Here is an 18,458-nt window from a genome sequence, read left to right on the forward strand (position 1 = left end):
GTGACCCTGAATAGACCTCAGTACATAACCATGAATTTTCCACAGTATGTGATGCTGGATGTAAGGCATCATTTCAGCAATGACATTTGTAGAAGTTTGCATGGTTCTCTGAAGGATAATGTCAGTGTACTGAAATGTAACTTGTTTGCACTGTGCACATCCCAGCTACAAGCCTCAAGATCAAAGCGACCCCTTTATAGGTGTCCCTTATTTAAAAATAGCTCCAAAGAGCCCAATAACTGTGCAACCCCAGGAGTTACAGTGCAGAAGGCTCCAATGACATGAGGTGATAGGCCCCCGTGCAACATAACAAAAGCACACTGAGTTTTGCACCATTTGTTATTTAAATCATGCCAAGATATATATTTATTTAGAATCCGTCTTTGTTGAGTTTTACTGTAAAACAACTAGAGACTCACAAAATTAAATTTTTGATCCCCATCTGTTTTAAGGACTAAACCTTTAATACTTGCTCGTAGATACGCTTCAGATGTGAATGTTGCATTTCAAATCTGCATGTTAGACTCTAATGATTGGTTTAAATAACCAGAATTTGTTCAATTAACTATTCTGATTTGCTTGATAAGAAAAAACTATCCCTGCCAATCAAGAACAAGCAAATCATGCAACAGCAACCAATCAAACCTTTTTTTTAATCCAAAATGTACCAATCTGGAATCAACAACTATTATGAAAGAAACCGAGTTAACATTTCTGGTCGATGACCCTTCGTCAGAACCTCATCGACCTGAAACGTTAACTCTGTTTCTCTCTCTACAGATGCTGCCTGACCTGCTGAGTATTTCCAGCATTTTCTGTTTTTATTTCAGATTTCCAGCATCCACAGTATTTTGCTTTTGAACTATTATGAAACATATTTTTCAAAGTATCTACGGAAACCCCATAAATATGAACGGGAATACCCCACAAAATACACCTAGACATCAAATAAATAAAATAAAAAATCACATATTTAAAATTAATTAAAATGGCATTTAATTAAATATTTAAAATTAAAATTAAAATTTTGAAAAATAAATGTACATGTTTTAAAGAGGCTAGAAATAAACTTACCTTATTTAACGAGTTTTTAAATGTGTAAATTATTGATAAAATTTTATTTTTCTATTTTTTTAAACTCTTATGCTGGTAAAAGCAGACCTTACACCTGCTTTTACCAGGTGCAAGGATTTCACGTGCATTCGCTGGGTAGAAGTTGGGCAAATAGTGCAACTCTCCGCCCACAGAGGTCCTTCTCCCGGAGATGCGGATGATCTGTCAAGAGAATTCTTGACAGATCACAAGTTCTGGGTTTTAACACATGCGCAGCACCTGCCTAAACCCAGAACTTGCATGGCCCTTACGGGCGCATACACACCCCATAGGGGCCGCAAATTACGGCCCATTATAATAGCACTTCTGAAGTTCATTGTGAAATCTTTGTGACACATAGTTGTCCCTGAATTAACTTGGAGCATTTTACTTGCTGGTGGAGGGGGGAGGGGGTGGGTGGGGATGGAGGCTGGGTTTTGCTTATTGATTATAGTGTCAGATTATTGAAGCTTTACATGTTTCAAATACATTTTGATTGAAAGATTTGGAATGCTATGTCAACATTGCACAGGTTACGGTTTCTTTTTTTGTCAGGGATCAAAATTGAATTGCATTTTCATATTAGAGAGATGAATTTGTTTATTGTGAATTTTATGCTCTTGATTCAGAGGAAGTGGCATTTCTGATTTTTCCAATCAGCAATCAACATTCTTAAAAATAGCACCACGATTAACTTTACTGAATGAAAGCTAGGGCCAAGACTGTGTAATCTGGCAATACCAAAAGTCATATAGATTGGGGTTAAAGAATGTATCATAGAAACATAGAAGATAGGAGTAGGCCATTCGGCCCTTCGAGCCTGCTCCGCCATTCAACGAGATCATGGCTGATCATCCAAACCCTAGCACCCGGTCCCTACACCGACAGCCATCCCACCCAAGCCCTATCCCCGCGTATTTAATCCCCCCTAACACTAAGGGCCAATTTTTTATCATAGCCAATCAACCTACCCCGCACATCTTTGGACTGTGGGAGGAAACCGGAGCACCCGGAGAAAACCCACGCAAACACGGGGAGAATGTGCAAACTCCACACAGACAGTCACCCGAGGCCAGATTTGAACCCGGGTCCCTGGCGCTGTGAGGCAACAGTGCTAACCACTATGCCACTGTGCTGCCCCGGCATGCCTTGTGTCACACGTTGCCACTGAATGTATGACGTACTGTACTGTGATTGGGATACTTAATTCAGGAACCATGTCCTGCACACCAGAATGTTGGGAAATGGCATGAAAGGACATCCCAGCCCACTAACATATATATTTAAATGAAGTTCACAATAGTTTGAGGTGGGAGCTTCTAATGCTGATGTTCTGCACTGTTCCAGAATTGTACATGATTTCAAATGACTGCAATGGATCTCCGTGCACTTTTATGATTGGGATTGCCTGATTTACCTGATTTGAAAGTCCTTACGATTGAGTTACGAGGTTCGGCATCATGGCCTAAGTACTGGGTGACTCCATGGGCGGTGGGCAAGGGGAGGTGGTAGCCTTAATGAAAGATACATGAGAGAAGGCGCTTCAGCCCTAGCTATTAAATCCTTAAATTTTGTCCACAAGCAAAGCTGCGGGACGTCAAGTTTATTACACAACACATTATGTGGAATAATGCTCCTATTGATATTAAACAGTGTATCCTCTCATTAATTGCGAGACACACCACAGGAGGTCAACTTGTGTGCATATGTATGAGTGCTGTAAAAATATCTTTGTAATATATGTACATTTTCAACATATTAAAAAAAAAATGTTTTTCCCAAATAAAGCAAACCTGATAGGGGGAGGTTTCCCTCCGGTGGCTCAATAAATGCATTGTGTGCTGTAGCCCTCAGCTATACAAACCAGGGAGGCCCCGGAGTTTAATCCTTGGACTGTGCTGAAGGGGAAAAGTTAGCCAAGGCTGTGTACATACATTTAAGGACAGGATCAGGTTCTGCTGCAATGGCTCACAGGCTTGGATGATATGCTGACTTTGCACCTCACGCAAGAAGGAATTGGAGGGCCATCAGTATTGTGAAACCATACCTCAGCCTGAGTCTCAACCTTCAGGAGAGGAGAGATAAAAGGAGAAAATTAGAAGGATAATTCAAGAAGAAAGCAAAAAAAAACTAGCAGTGCTTCTCAGTGTTGCAACCAGTAATCAAACTGCAGCAGTGTAAACACTCCCAGCACTCAATACAATGGAGTAATAACAGAATTTTCTGATCTAGTTGTTTATAGTGGTTCCAGGATCTCCAAGGGGGTGACAGTGCTCCTTTACTAGCCTATATGAACAAGTGGGGGGGCACCTCCTACGCCTATCATTATCGTCCTCTTTTAGGCAAGGGTGGGGAGAAATGCTTCCCCTAATCCATGTTAACAATGAAGACTCCAGCCTGATCTTTTCATTCTAACAGTTCAGATCCTGTGACTGAAGTATATCACACGTTGGCCAATGGGCGGTAAAATTTACCTTTATAACCACAATCATTTACATCACAAGGCTTCAGTTGATTCAGTACAGTTCTTATCATGGAAAAAGAATTGAATAGACTAAATGGAGTATGATTTATGGCCGTGTTTCATTTCAAGCTAGACTCCTGATTCTTGGACGAGAAATCCCGTTGAATCCCTGGGATCAGTGAAATTTTTATTTGAAACCATTACTTGTGTCAGCTTGAGAATTCTTTTCTCTGGATCTCGTAATGAAACATGACATGTCTCCAGGTCATTTCATTTGTATCCTACAGATATTCTGCGTTCTGTAACAGAATGGTATGACATTAGTGTGCGACACAAGAGCATGTCGAAAGCTTCAGGACTGCATTCTGTTTTATTAAAAATGGATGAGCTATTGATGATGTAGGTTTAAATTATTTTAAGCAGACTCTAGTATGACCACAGGAGGCAAAGTCATTCTCTGAAGTAATAAAAGAAAATGACGGAAAAGCACAGCAGGTTGGCTCATGTCTGAAAGAGAAAGATAGGTTCACTTTTCAGGTGGATCGCAGACTCCCGATGAAAGGTCACAAAACAACAACTTAAATATATAAAATATTAAACCATCTCCTTCAGATTCTGACTGACCTGCTGTGCACTTGCAGCATTTTCTGCTCTTATTTCAGGTTTCTAGCGTTGATTTGCTTTTATTTTTGAAGTCCTTCTCTGATCAGACAGCTCTCGGGCTCAGAATCCATGAACCAAAGGTAGAAAAATGTTGTTGACTGCAGAGGTGGGATAATAACATTTATACATTGTGACCAATAAACAAAAAACTCTTCATCCGTTTGAAGCCAGTTTAGCTCACTGTCTGAAACTGGTAATAGAGCCATTCTGGCAGCTTGAATGTAATCTAGATAGAGTTATAGTTATACAAGATTAAGAATGTTGACCAGGGATTTAACAGAATGTAAATCCCCTCCCCACGGAAATGCTGTGACCACATATCCTTCTGGGCTTGAAGGGTCTTTAGTGGTTTTCATCTTGTGGTGAACTACCTTCCTTCAAATAACAACAGAAAATGCTGGAAACACTCAGCAGGTCAGGCAGCATCTGTGGAGAGAGAAACAGAGTTAATGTTTCAGGTCGAGAACCTTCTTCAGAACAAACTCTGTTTCTCTCTCCACGGATGTTGCCTGGCCTGCTGAGTGTTTCCAGCATTTTCTGTTGTTATTTCAGATTTCCAGCATCCGGAGTATTTTGCTATTGTACCTTCCTTCAAAGTTGGTTATGCTTTGTGCAATACTCAGATTTTAAAAAACTATTATCGCTGTCGCATTCATGACCCAGAATGACTTGAAGCCATGTGATGTCAACAAAACAAATTGTAGGTGGCAAAGAATTCTTGGGGATGTGTAGTTGTAATTATAAGAGTAATTAATGCATTAATAAAGCTTTGCTGCCTCAATTGTTTAATTAGCTAATGTTTTAGAGGTAATATTTAAATTGTATAACAACGTTGCTGATAAAATCCTACTCATCCATGTCAGACAGCATGTAATTTTCTAAAGCTAATTTAAGAAAAATATCTTTCCCTTCAAGCCAGAATCCTGTTATCTTAGAGTAGTTGGTTTAATTTTAACACTTTGTTACTTCAGTAAGAAGTAGGCACCACGCACAGGCCTGGCCCTTCTCACAGGGATAGAAGGATAATCCATGAGATGACTAAGGCTGATCAACCTGCATCTAGGCCGAGTGGACTGTTGCACAGAGGAACTGGTGGAGGCCTGGAAGGTTGTATGCCTTTCTGTCATAAAACAGCAGAGTGGGAGTGAATAAAGAGGAAACTAATAAAGAAATATGTGGAAGGAATCCCTCCTGCAGAACTGAACTTGGTGGTGAAGGTTTTTTATGACTGTTGAATTCGTGTTTTTAGTTCTTCTATTGCAGGTTGACATCTGTGTATGTTCTATCTGCTAGTTTTCACTGTTCTTACAGATTCTGGTGTGGATCGTGGTGTCATGCAGCTTTGTATTGGGACTAGTTTTCTCTGTAGGATTTGAGTCTTTTCCAGTTACTTTGGATACGGCAGCTATGAAGAATAAAGCTGTGTCATAGAAAAATGGTCAGGGCATTGCTACAAAGTGTCTTTGACAACCAAGTTTCCTGGGTTTCACAGTTGAGATTTGACAAATCTAATGCCTTTGCAAAACTTTGTGCCACATACACTGTTGACTGACAGAATAAAGGATTAGTTCTTCTGTACCAACTGGAATGAGTGCTTAAGTGATTAGGATTTACTCAGTCCCCAACATGCCAGCGTAGCCCAGGCACATACCCAGCTACAGACCAGTCCAATGAGCAATGGGAATAATTGCTTTCCTGATCAACTAACCTTACTGGGAATCTTCAGTTTTAATTGTATCAGTAATGGTAACCATGAAACTATCAGATTGTCGTAAAAACCCATCTGGTTCATTAATGTCCTCTAAGGAAGGACATTGGATTCTGTTCTAAGTGCTTGTCAGTTATCAGTGTGATGCATACTGGGTTCAAGTGTCCCTTGCCATAAGTTGCCTGTCGAGGTACGATTGAGCACAACAGAAGCCAGCAGTAATCCTGAGAGAAGATGAAGCATTCGCATCCAATTATTACAGGCCAGCAAATTATATATATATTTTTTAATTTGTATGAGGGCGTCACTGGTAAGGCCAGCATTTATTGCCCATCCCTAATTGCACTTGAGAAGGTGGTGGTGAGCCACTGCAGTCCGTGTGGTGAAGGTTGTACAACTGAGTGACTTGGTAGGCCATTTCAGAGAGCAGTTAAGAGTCAACCACATTGGTGTGCCCATGTAGTCTGTGGGACAGCTCTCCCAATTTTGGCACAAGTCCCCAGATGTTGGTAAGAAGGACTTTGCAGGGTCGACTGGGCTGGGTGTGCCATTGCCGTGTCCATAGTCGATGCCGGGTGGTCTGTCCGGTTTCATTCTTATTATGTTTTGTAGCGGTTAGTTATAACTGAGTGGCTTGCTCGGCCATTTCAGAGGGCAGTTAAGAGTCAACCACATTGCTGCAGGTCTGAAGTCACATATAGGCCAGACCAGCCTAAATGAGATTAATGAACCAGATGGGTTTTTACGACAATCTGATAGTTTCATGGTTACCATTACTGATACTAGCTTTTTATTCCAGATTTATTTAATTAACTGAATTTAAATTCCCCAGCTGCCATGGTGGGATTTGAACTCACGTCTCTGGATCATTAGTCCAGACCTCTAGGATTACTAGCCCAGTGACATTACCACTATGCTACCGCTCCCGTATTGGCTTATACGAACCTTCTCTTGTCTTTGGGGAAAGTTCTGATGCCAATAAAAAGCCAATGTTTACATATGTGCATGTGTATTCATTGTCCTATAATTTAAATTTGTTTCTACAGCAAAAGAAATCAGTTGCTGAGTATAAATACATCAGAGTTCTTCCAATAGTCTGGTGAGTAAATGCAACACCTGGCAAAGTACTAAGCTACAAAGACTAGGGGGGAAAAATTGAGTTGCATCCCCTTTGGGGCACCAACTTCGCTACTTTTAGCGCCCCGAAAAAATTAGCGCACCCGCAGCCAAAATTCACCGGTAGCACCCCAAGAGGGAAGCAGGATGCTACTGGAAGCGCCCTGCCTCCCTCTTGGGGCACTGCGAGTGAATATCACGGTGCTACGTGGCACTACAGCACGTTGCGCCGCAGTACTGCAGGCCTTCCTCCCTTTCTTAAAGGGGAGGGGCTTTGCGCAGCGCGACCCGGGGCCCAGCTGGGCCACCAGGGATTGGAGTGCCGACAAAAGAGCCCGGCACTCAAGAGAAGTGCCGGGCTCACGGAGCGCAGCCAGCACTCCGCGGGGGGGGGGGGCTGCAGAAGAGGCCGGGGTCGGCAACGGGGGCAGGAGCTGGCAGGCAGCCAGCAACAAAAATGGCCGCCTGGCACCTCCCCTTTAATTTGCGCCACCCTGTCGGCAGGTAAGCTCCCCTGACCCTGTTGGACATAGCATCCGGCGATAAGTCAGGGGCGCTACTGAAGATCGCGGCCGGGGTGCGAGCGGGGCACTGCGCACGGTGACAGTGCCGCGACGTGGGGTGCTAATGGTTACCGCCGCCGCTAACCTCTTGCTGAATTTCGCAGGAGGCATTGGCGGTGCCGCGCCCAGGCGTAAGTTGCTTTGCGCCCCGTTAGCGCCTTCTTAGGGCGTTAACGGGAGGCGCAAAGCAACTGAATTTTTAGGCCTAGGAAGTTTCCAGACCCAATCCCCAGTTTGTGCTAAGGTAACTGATAGTAGCCATGGCAGCAATTGTCCTAGATACACTTGAGCTAAAGAGGACAAGGGGGCGGGGGCGGTGGGGCAGCAGTTGGAAATCAGCTAAAGTTCCTACTCCGATTGCTATCCAGTGACCCTACTGGAAGGGCTGTTTGGGTGAGGTGCCAGAGAGTTGATCGCGCCCATGAAACTGTACCCCAGCCAGGAATCAGCACCTTCAGCAAAAAAAAGGGTGAAAATTAGAGAAAAATAAATGCAGCATAAAATCCACTCACATAGTTTGTTTGAAGCTGTGCTGACTGGTATTGATATATTTGTGGACAATGAGATTCTGTTGTCAGTCCCTTACTTCTGTCTTAGAGGCCGTTCATGTGTTCAGTGACTGAGGCTTTGTGATGGTTTTCTGGTACGCCCAGTGTCTGATCAATGTGCAGACACTCATGAACTCTGAAGTACTATGTTCATCAATGAACACGTTGCAGAAATTATACTGCACACAGGGTTTAAATGGTTCTTTGATGCAAGCAAGCTTTTGTTAGGTGCTACTGTTAGGTGGGGAGAAAGTGATACAACATAAATGCTGCATTTTTAATTTTCTATCTTCTGCAACAACAACCTACATTTATATAGCGCCTTTAACATAGTCAATCGCCCCAAAATTTAACACCGAGCCACATAAAGAGCTATTAGGACAGGTGACCAAAAGCTTGGTCAAAGAGGTAGGTTTTAAGGAGCATCTTAAAGGAGGAGAGAGAAGTAGAAACATAGAAACATTGAAGATAGGAGCAGGAGTAGGCCATTCGGCCCCTTGAGCTTGCTCCGCCATTCAATGAGATCATGGCTGATCATCCAAATTCAGTACCCCGTGCCTGCCTTCTCCCCAAATCCCTTGATCCCTTTAGCCTTAAGAAATATATCTGTAGTGTCCGTGTGTAGATAAAGACACTGAAGACAGGAGTTGGTTCATAGGTATTTACTAAGCAAGTCTGGGGGGGGTTTCTAAAGGATATACAAAATACACAGGCTTATATAGCCCAAGTGGCAATTACCGGCATTACGCACACCTGGGGCTCTTAAAGGCACATACACCATAATTGCTCGTAAAGGCACATACACCACAATATCCAACTCCTTCTTGAATATATTTAATGAATTGGCCTCCACTGCCTTCTGTGGTAGAGAATTCCACAGGTTCACCACTTTCTGGGTGAATAAATTCCTCCTCATCTCAGTCCTAAATGGCTTACCCCTTATCCTTAGACTATGACCCCTAGTTCTGGACTCCCCAGCCATCGGGAACATCCTGCCTGCATCTAGTCTGTCCAGGCCTGACAGAATTTTATAGGTTCCGATGAGATCCCCTCTCAATCTTCTAAACTCCAGTGAGTACAAGCCCAATCGACCCAATCTCTCCTCGTACGTCATTCCTGCCATCCCAGGTATTAGCCTGGTGAATCTTCGCTGCACTCCTTCCATGGCAAGAACGTCCTTCCTCAGATAAGGCGACCAAAACTGCACACAATACTCAAGATGTGGTCTCAGCAAGGCCCTGTACAACTGCAGCAAGACATCCTTGTTCCTGTACTCGAACCCTCTTGCTACGAAGGCCAACATACCATTTGCCTTCTTAACCGGCTGCTGCACCTGCATGCTTACCTTCAGCGACTGGTGCACAAGAACACCCAGGTCTCTTTGCACTTCCCCTTCTCCCAATCTATTGCCATTCAAATAATAATCTGCCTTCCTGTTTTTGCCACCAAAGTGGATAACCTCACATTTATCCACATTATAGTGCATTTGCCATGTTTCTGCCCAATCACCCAACCTGTCCAAATCGTACTGGAGTTTCACAACATCCTCCTCACAGCATACCCTCCCACCCAGCTTTGTGTCGTCTGCAAATTTGGAGATACCACATCCAATTCCCTCGTCCAGATCATTAATATATATTGTGAACAGCTGGGGTCCTAGGACTGATCCTTGCGGTACCCCACTAGTCACTGCCTGCCACTCGGAAAACGACCCATTTATTCCAACTCTTTGCTTTCTATCTGCCAACCAGTTCTCTATCCAAGTCAATACCTTGCCCCCAATCCCATGTGCCTTAATTTTACAAGCTAATCTCTTATGCGGGATCTTATCGAAAGCCTTTTGAAAGTCCAAATACACCACATCCACTGGTTCTCCCTTATCTATTTTACCAGTTACATCCTCAAAAAATTCCAGTAGATTAGTCAAGCATGATTTACCTTTTGTAAATCCATGTTGACTTTGTCCGATCCTGTCACTGCTTTCCAAATGCTCTGCTATTACATCTTTTATAATGGACTCTAGCATTTTCCCCACTACCGATGTCAGGCTTACCGGTCTATAATTCCCCGCTTTTTCTCTACCACCTTTTTTGAATAGTGGGGTAACATTAGCTACCCTCCAATCCATGGGTACTGTTCCAGAGTCTATCAAGTTCTGGAAGATGACCAGCAATGCATCTACTATCTCCAGGGCCACTTCCTTAATATCCTAGGATGTAGATTATCAGGCCCTGGGGATTTATCGGCCTTCAATCCCGTCAACTTCCCCAACACCATTTCCCTACAAATACTGATTTCTTTCAGTTCCTCCCCCTCATTAGTCCCTATGTTCCCCGACATCTCTGGGAGGTTATTTGTGTCCTCCTTTGTGAAGACAGAACCAAAATATGTATTTAGTTGGTCAGCCATTTCTTTGTTCCCCATTATAAATTCCCCTGATTCTGACTGCAAGGGACCTACGCTTGACTTCACCAATCTTTTTCTCTTCACATATCTATAAAAGCTTTTACAGTCAGTTTTTATGTTCCCTGCAAGCTTACTTTCATAATCTATTTCCCCCCTCTTAATTAATCCCTTTGTCCTCCTTTGCCGAATCCTAAACTGCTCCCGAATCTTCAGGTTTGCTGCTTTTTTTGGCCAATTTATATGCCCTCTCTTTGGATCTTATGTTATCCCTAATTTCCCTCGTTAGCCACGGTTGAGTCACTTTTTTGATTTATTTTTATGCCAAACTGGGATAAACAAATTCTGTAGTTCATCCATGTGATCTTTGAATGTTTGCCATTGCCTATCCACCGTCAACCCTTTGAGTGACATTACCCAATCAATCCTACCCAACTCGCGTCTCATACCATCATAGTTCCCTTTATTTATGTTCAGGACCTTAGTCTCTGAGTCCACTACTTCCCTCTCCATCTTAATGAAGAATTCGATCATATTATGATCGCTCTGACCCAAGGGGCCTCGCACAACAAGAGTGCTAATTAATCCTTTCTCATTGCATAATACCCAGTCTAAGATGGCCTGATCCCTAGTTGGTTCCTCGACATATTGGTCTAGGAAACCATCCCGTATCCACTCCAGGAATTCCTCCCCCACAGCATTGTTACTAATTTGGTTGGCCCAATCTATATGTAGATTAAAGTCACCCATGATGACTGCTGTGCCCTTATTGCACACTTCTCTAATTTCCCTTTTAATGCCATCCCCAACCTCTGCATTACTGTTTGGGGGTCTATACACCACTCCCACTAATGTTTTCTGCCCTTTGGTATTTCTCAGTTCTACCCATACAGATTCCACATCATCAGAGCTAATATCTTTCCTTACAATTGTGTTAATCCCCTCTTTAACCAGCAATGCTACCCCACCTCCTTTTCCTTTTTGCCTATCTTTCCTGAATATTGAATACCTCTGGATGTTGAGTTCCCAGCCTTGGTCCCGCTCGAGCCATGTTTCCGTAATTCCAATCATATCATATTCATTTACCTCTATTTGCGCAGCTAATTCATCCACCTTATTATGAATGCTCCTTGCATTAAGACACAAAGCCTTCAGGCTTGTTTTTTTAACGCTCTTAGACCTTTTAGAATTATTTTTTACTGCGGCCATGTTTGTTTTAAACCCTTGATTTCTCCGATTGCCACCTTTGTTATTCTCCTTCCTGTCTTTTGCTTCTATCCTTGTTTCCCTTTCCTTTGTCTCCCTGCTCAGGTTCCCAACCCCCTGCCATTTTAGTTTAAACCCTCCCCCACAGCACTAGCAAACACTCCCCCAAGGACATCGGTCCCGGTCCTGCCCAGTTGCAGACCATCCGGTTTGTACTGGTCCCACCTCCCCCAGAACCGGTTCCAATGTCCCAGGAATTTGAATCCCTCCCCCTTGCACCATTCCTCTAGCCATGTATTCATTTGAAGTATCCTTCTATTTCTACTCTGACTAGCACGTGGCACTGGTAGCAATCCTGAGATTACTACCTTTGAGGTCCTGTTTTTTAATTTACCTAATGCTAAAGAATTCTTGGGGATGTGTAGTTGTAATTATAAGAGCAATGAATGCATTAATAAAGCTTTGCTGCCTCAATTGTTTAATTAGCTAATGTTTTAGAGGTATGCTTAAATCGTGTAACACGGAGGGAATTCCAGAGCTTAGGACTAGACGGCTGAAGACACCAATGATGGAGCGATGAAAATCAGGGATGCTCAAGTGGGCAGAATTGGAGGAGCACAGAAATCTCCGACAGTTGTAGGGCTGGAGGAGGTTACCGAGATAGGGAGGGAATTTTATATATCAAAACATTATGTAAAATATTCAAAATATGCTCTTGTTGCTAATGTCAACCTAAAAACTTGTAGCCAAGTTGGTGTTTGGGGCGGGATGATAAGTCCTATTGTTCTATTGCGACTAGAAGGCCATCTCAATCTGCTTTGCTGTATAAGATTCCCATTAACACCTCCACAAAGCATCGACTGAAAATGAAACAGGATAATCGTTGGGATGGAACCTTCTCAAAATCAGTGACAGCTTCACTGGATGGAAAGGCTTCCAGCTCTAAGATAAGGAAACTGAGTTAGATAATTGTGAATAAAATGTCTAATTCTGCGTATTTTATTTTTATTTTAGTGCAAAGTTTTGTTCCTCTAGTTTTCTACATTCTGTGTAGTTTCAGGTTAAAATCAAAACTCCCTAAGCACTCATCACAATGTTTGTGTTAATCAGGTATCAGTTTGTTCAACAGGGTGAAGAGTCCTGTATCGGAAAAAAACAATTGACAACTTTTTAGATGGTGGAAGATCAAAGTCTGTGATTATTACATACGCACAAAAACGATTCAGCCAGTGGTGATTATACTACAGGTAGACTATCCTTTATCCGAACTTCCGAAAACCGAAAACCTCTAAAAACCGAAAGTTTTTTCGTTCAGCATAAGTCGTGCGCACGACATGACCAGAGTGGCGCACGACTTACGCTCCCCCCGCCGACCCCCCCGCCGACCCCGACCCCCGCCGACCCCCACGCCGACCCCCTGCCGACCCCCACCCCGACCCCCCGCCGACCCCCGCCGACCCCCGCCCCTGACCCCCCGCCGACCCCTGCCCCCGACCCCCCGCCGACCCCCACCCCCGACAAATTTCCCAGTCTTATAAAATACCTTCTGAAATCCGAAATTTTCCGAAAACCGAAACACGGCTCGTCCCGAGGTTTTCGGATAAATGATAGTCTACCTGTACTGCAATTGGTCCGATTTATCATTTGGGTGTGACTATAGTCTTGTGTCCTCTATTTGTGGCTGTACTTGAAAGCAGTACAAGCACATTCCTTGACAGGTAAAGTACATTTATTGAATAGATTGCCAATTTCACCAAAGGTATTGGTGAAGGAGTTGCCAAAAGTGTGAGCCGTGCTCTCCCCACACAAGCCGACAGGTTGAGCAAACAATGAAATATTGTTGTCACTCAGATCTGATAATTCACTTCAAAATGTGGTTCCTGAAAGTTCGGCAGTTGTGACAGGCTTTTAGACAAAATCCTGTTGCTCAAAGTCCTATTGCGGTTCAATCAGAAAAATTTAATTGAACATGACATTTGAATTGATTGTTGCTTAAAACCTCGAAGCTTAAGTGAGTGACGAATTTAGGATCTATAGTGCAACTTTAGGCTGATTTGGCTGGGTTTTCATTCACACTGGCACAGAATCTATTGTATAACTGCAGGCGATGTCAAATTCACTGTTAGTCTGATAAAACTTTTTGAATTTCATGCCACCTTTAAGTTTCTAATGTTGGAGAAGAATTAACTTTCCCGCCAGCTCTGCTCTTACATTAGAAGATTGCAGCGGTTAGAAGGGCTCTGTGCGAGTAAATGTGCACAGAGTTCTGCTTTCTCTGATTTTGACAGTGGGACAGAATAGCTTGGTGCCGTCAGCTCATGGGCTTTTTAAGCCAGTATGTCTCGCAAACTGATAGCTGCATTATAGTAACAGTGAAGTTACACAAACTTCCATAGATTAAGACATTGCATCTCTGGTCCTTGTCATTAATCAGGTGCACTGCTCAAAACATTTGAGGGCTGAAAGTAGAAACAGGGCATTCCCAGAAACACAGCTGTAAGCAGGAGCAGGGAAATCCCAAGTACACTGTTCAAAGCAGGAACAGGGAAATCCTAAGTACACTGTTCAAAGCAGGAACAGGGAAATCCCAAATGCACCACTTAAACACAAGTTAGGACATTTCCAAATGGTGCCAATGTGAGGACTGCACCTGGACAATTCGTCTTGTTGTTTTGTAATATGTGTAGCATCTAAAGGACAAAGCGGTATGGAAATACGTTTGGGAAATAGCAATTATGCGAGCAAAATGGAAAGCTTTATCACTTGACTTTTGAATATTATAAAGTGCTTTGGACTAAGTCTAACAGATTTTAATTATGATTCTCAGCATATTTTTATGCTTTTGTCTCTTTCACTTCAGAAATAAGACATTTCAAATCATCACGCTGTAACATTGGTACCGTAATTACACAGTTGTGTATAAATAAGTCAATGAGAAGAACAAAAGGTTTTCAAATTAGTTTCTCTCCCTGACTCTGAGAAAAAACATCTTTTTTCTAAGCGCCTATCGACATTGGGCCAGAAATCCGGGTTGGAGGCTTCCCGCGGGCGCAAGCCTCCGACCTGCACTTACATAGCGCGCCTGCCATTGTGCTGTGGGGCCGCATGGGATTCCAATCCTGGGCCTCCTCCAGCTGCCACTGTGCAGTGCTTGCGTATCCCAGGGGCGAAGTTAGTTTGCAGTGTCTCCTGGGATCATGTGGGCCATGGGGAGCCAGGAAGACCTGTCAAATCTATGAATAGAGATCGGCCCCAAAACCTAAGTAAAACTTCAAATAAATTTTTTTTTAAATCACATTTTTAAAATAACTATAAATTACATAAATTAACTATTTTAAACAAAAATTTAAATTTTTGAAAAAATTATTTAAAGTTTTTAACAGGGCTAAAAATAAACTTACGTTTCTTTAAAGTATTTTAAAATGATAAACCTGTGGAAAAAATGTTTTAATTTTACTTAATTAACCTCTTACCTTGTTAAAAGCAGGCCTTGCGATTGCTTTTTTCATGCGCGGCTGCTAGGGACTTACCCGCACGGAGAAACCTGTAAAGAAATCGGAGGTTCCAGGCGTACGTGCTGCCTCTCCGGTGCACGCGTTTGACCTGTGAATCCCTTCCTTCAAGGGAACGGAAGTTCCGGTTTCCAGCGCATGCGCAGTGCATGCACGAAACCGGCACTTTTGTTGACCCTACACGTGAGTACACAGCGCGTACTCACCCGTGGGGACCCGAATTTCTGGCCATATGTTTCCCCCATCCATCAATTTCACAAAGAGATGCAGAGGCTAGCTGTACATTCTAGCTGAATAGAGTGTTCTACTTATTAGCAGGTGGTGTGGCAAAAATTACACAATGTCTGCTGCACGATGCTCCAAAGGCATGTTGTTTGCTGTTCAGTCTAGTGCACAAAACAAAGAGCTAAAGGCTGCATTAAACATCAAAGTCAGACCTTTAAAGAAAACAAAACATCTTTGGATTTTTTTTGTTGCAAAGACAGAATATCAGACTATATTAGCAATGTGTGAAACGCATTCTGTCAGATTGCCAGCTGTTGCAGCAATTCCATTGTCACATGTGTCTTTTTTGTAGACCAGATAAATTGAGTTCAATTTTAACGTGTAAAAATATCAGCTAAATGTTCAAATAGATCACCACCTACGTCTCAAAAGTAGTTCTTCCAATTTATTTTTCAATAGCATCGTGGTGGGGGGAGTTCCGATGGCAGCGAATGAGGTAAGCTTGGTGGGCGGGGTGTGGGGGGAGGGGAAGCACTCCTGCTCCTCCTGGCCCACAAGCAGTTAAAATGGGCGGGTTCGAGGCGGGTTGGCATCGAGTTTGAGTTTTTTTAATTTTTTGCATCTCACCCAACCCCAACCAACCTGTTTTTGGGGCTTAAAAATACCCCCATTGATACAGACAGAAAAGCTCACGTGACCTACTCTCAGTCATACTTCCTTTCTTTCCCTTTTTTATGTATTACTTCAGCATTTGCATTCTTGACAGAAATACTAATGGAACAAACACATCCAAAACTTCCTGTTAATTCTGCCCCCATCATAATTTGATATTTGGCGAACTTGAAAAACAGGAGCCACCTCTGGGCATATCAGAAAGAATAAGGTTGAGCCACATATCCCGTATGCCTTCCAACTTGGAATGATGGTACATTTTAGAAAGATTGTTCAGATTCTGTGAAAAACCCATTCTCTCTCATGTATATAAATGATTTTCCATCACAGTAGTCTACTTTTCCTTTCATCAACAGTTAAATAATGACTTTCCATCTTTACAAGAGTTAGCCTTTTTGTTAACAGTAAAATCAATGCAATTCTTTTTTTCGCCCTTATTAATAATGATTGTTGAGGGATACCATCCTTTGGTGCCTTCACATCAATGATTAGCTAACTGACCATAAATATTTGTAAATCAGAAATGATTAACCCCATGAGTGTGGTCCCTATATAAACAAAATATAGATCCAACTGCAACAACAACAACAACAAGATAGGGAGGGGCGAGGCCGTTGAGGGATTCGAAAATAAGGCTGAGAATTTTTTAATAGAGGCATTGCTCAACCAGGAGCCAATGTAGGTCAGCGAGCACAGGGGTAATGGGAGAAGGGGGCTTGGTGCGCGTTAGGATACGGGCAGCAGAGTTTTGGATGAGCTTAAGTTTATGGAGGGTGAAAGCTCATCTCCAGGTCAAATACGACACCAAAGTTGCAAACAGTCTGGTTGAACCTCAGACAGACGTTAGGGAGAGGGATGGAGTCGGTGGCTAGGGAATGAAGTTTGTGGCGGGGACCGAAGACAATGGCTTCGGTCTTCCCAATATTTAGTTGGTGGAAATTTCTGCTCATCCAGTACAGGATGTCAGAAAAGCAGCGTGACAATTTAGAGACGGTGAAGGGGTTGAGATGGTGAGGTAGAGCTGGGTGTCGTAAGCGTATATGTGGTACCTGACGTTATGTTGTGGGCGGATGTCGCTGAGGAGCAGCATGTAGATGAGAAATAGGAGGGGGCCAAGATAGATCCTTGGGGGACTCCAGAGGTAATGGTGCGGGAACTTCACACTCATAAATCCCACGGATTCACTGTGAGTCAGCGTTGGACCAATCTGCATGGTAAAAATAGCATATGGTTCATTAATTTAAAATGTTTGAGCTGTAACCTGGAATCAGGAGTAATTTAGTTGGTGCCCACAGACATCTTCTCCCAGGCACATTTTGACAGGGTGCAATTCTGAATGTCTTTCTGAAAACAAAGAGTTTTAACATTTCTTGGCACAATCCCTTCATACGTGTGGGAATGAAACTTGGCCACAAAATCATGTAAAATGAATTAACATGGCCCATGACAGAGCTATCGGCTGGTTTTTTAAAAAGTGCGCTAGGTGGGAATTTTGGGTGGAAGTATTGGAAGTTGCAGGATATATTGATCTCATCCTCCTTTACGGTGGGTGTATTTAAGAATCCTACTTGCAGTACCTTATATCCTTAAATTCTAGCCTTGACCGCTTTTGGTTATGACCATTCACCAAAATTAGGGATAAATGGTTCCGTCATGTGTTCTATAGCAGTTTGATCGAATAGTCCTAGATTTTAATCATCGCCACAGAATCCTTAAGATGAAACAAAGTGATTTTTTAATCAAAGGTTCTTCAGTGGAATTAAAATGCAGTAGAATGTTTGCCCATATGGCCTAGTGATTTTCCTGGAGTGTAAATATCAGTGTTGGATTTTGTCAATAACACTGCTTTAAATATCAAAAAGAATTCAAGTGTATAGTTAAGGTGTAGAAATTGAAAAGGATGAAACTGAATTGAAGATGAAGAAATGATCTGAAGCAACTATCCCAATGGTTCAATAGTAAATGAGTGGCTTGGCGTGGTACTGGAGCAGTACAGACCAGAAAGTTTGGCTTCAATCCCTGGTCTGTGTGGATCTCAGCCAAACAGAAGTTGGGGTATTACAGTTGTCCTTGATGCTCCATCACCCCTATCCTCAATGACCTGTATTGGCTCTGGCCCCCCAGTGCCTCAAATGTAAAATTCTCATCACTGAGTTGCATTCTCTTTATGGTATCACCGTTCCCTATCTCTGTAACCTTCCCCAGCCATACAACCATTCCTGCCCTCAACTGGCCTCTCTGTTCTTCTGACTTTAGTCTCTTAGGAACGAGAATAGGCCATTCAGC

General features: G+C 42.8%; 1 long non-coding RNA gene across 1 annotated transcript; it reads right to left on the reverse strand.

Annotated features, from left to right (window-relative positions):
* Positions 1 to 2,851: 2,851 nt before the first annotated feature.
* Positions 2,852 to 15,415, reverse strand: LOC147112315 (uncharacterized). The gene is made up of 4 exons (XR_015079651.1): positions 15,237 to 15,415; positions 14,837 to 14,996; positions 4,181 to 4,317; positions 2,852 to 3,157 (listed from the first exon to the last, which is right to left on the reverse strand). It is a non-coding gene; the product is annotated as an uncharacterized LOC147112315 (long non-coding RNA).
* Between the last annotated feature and the right edge of the window lie 3,043 nt (positions 15,416 to 18,458).

Source organism: Somniosus microcephalus, chromosome 9, assembly GCF_052327205.1.
Source record: "Somniosus microcephalus isolate GS21.2 chromosome 9, FLI_Smic_1.0, whole genome shotgun sequence".
Lineage (NCBI taxonomy): Eukaryota > Metazoa > Chordata > Chondrichthyes > Squaliformes > Somniosidae > Somniosus > Somniosus microcephalus.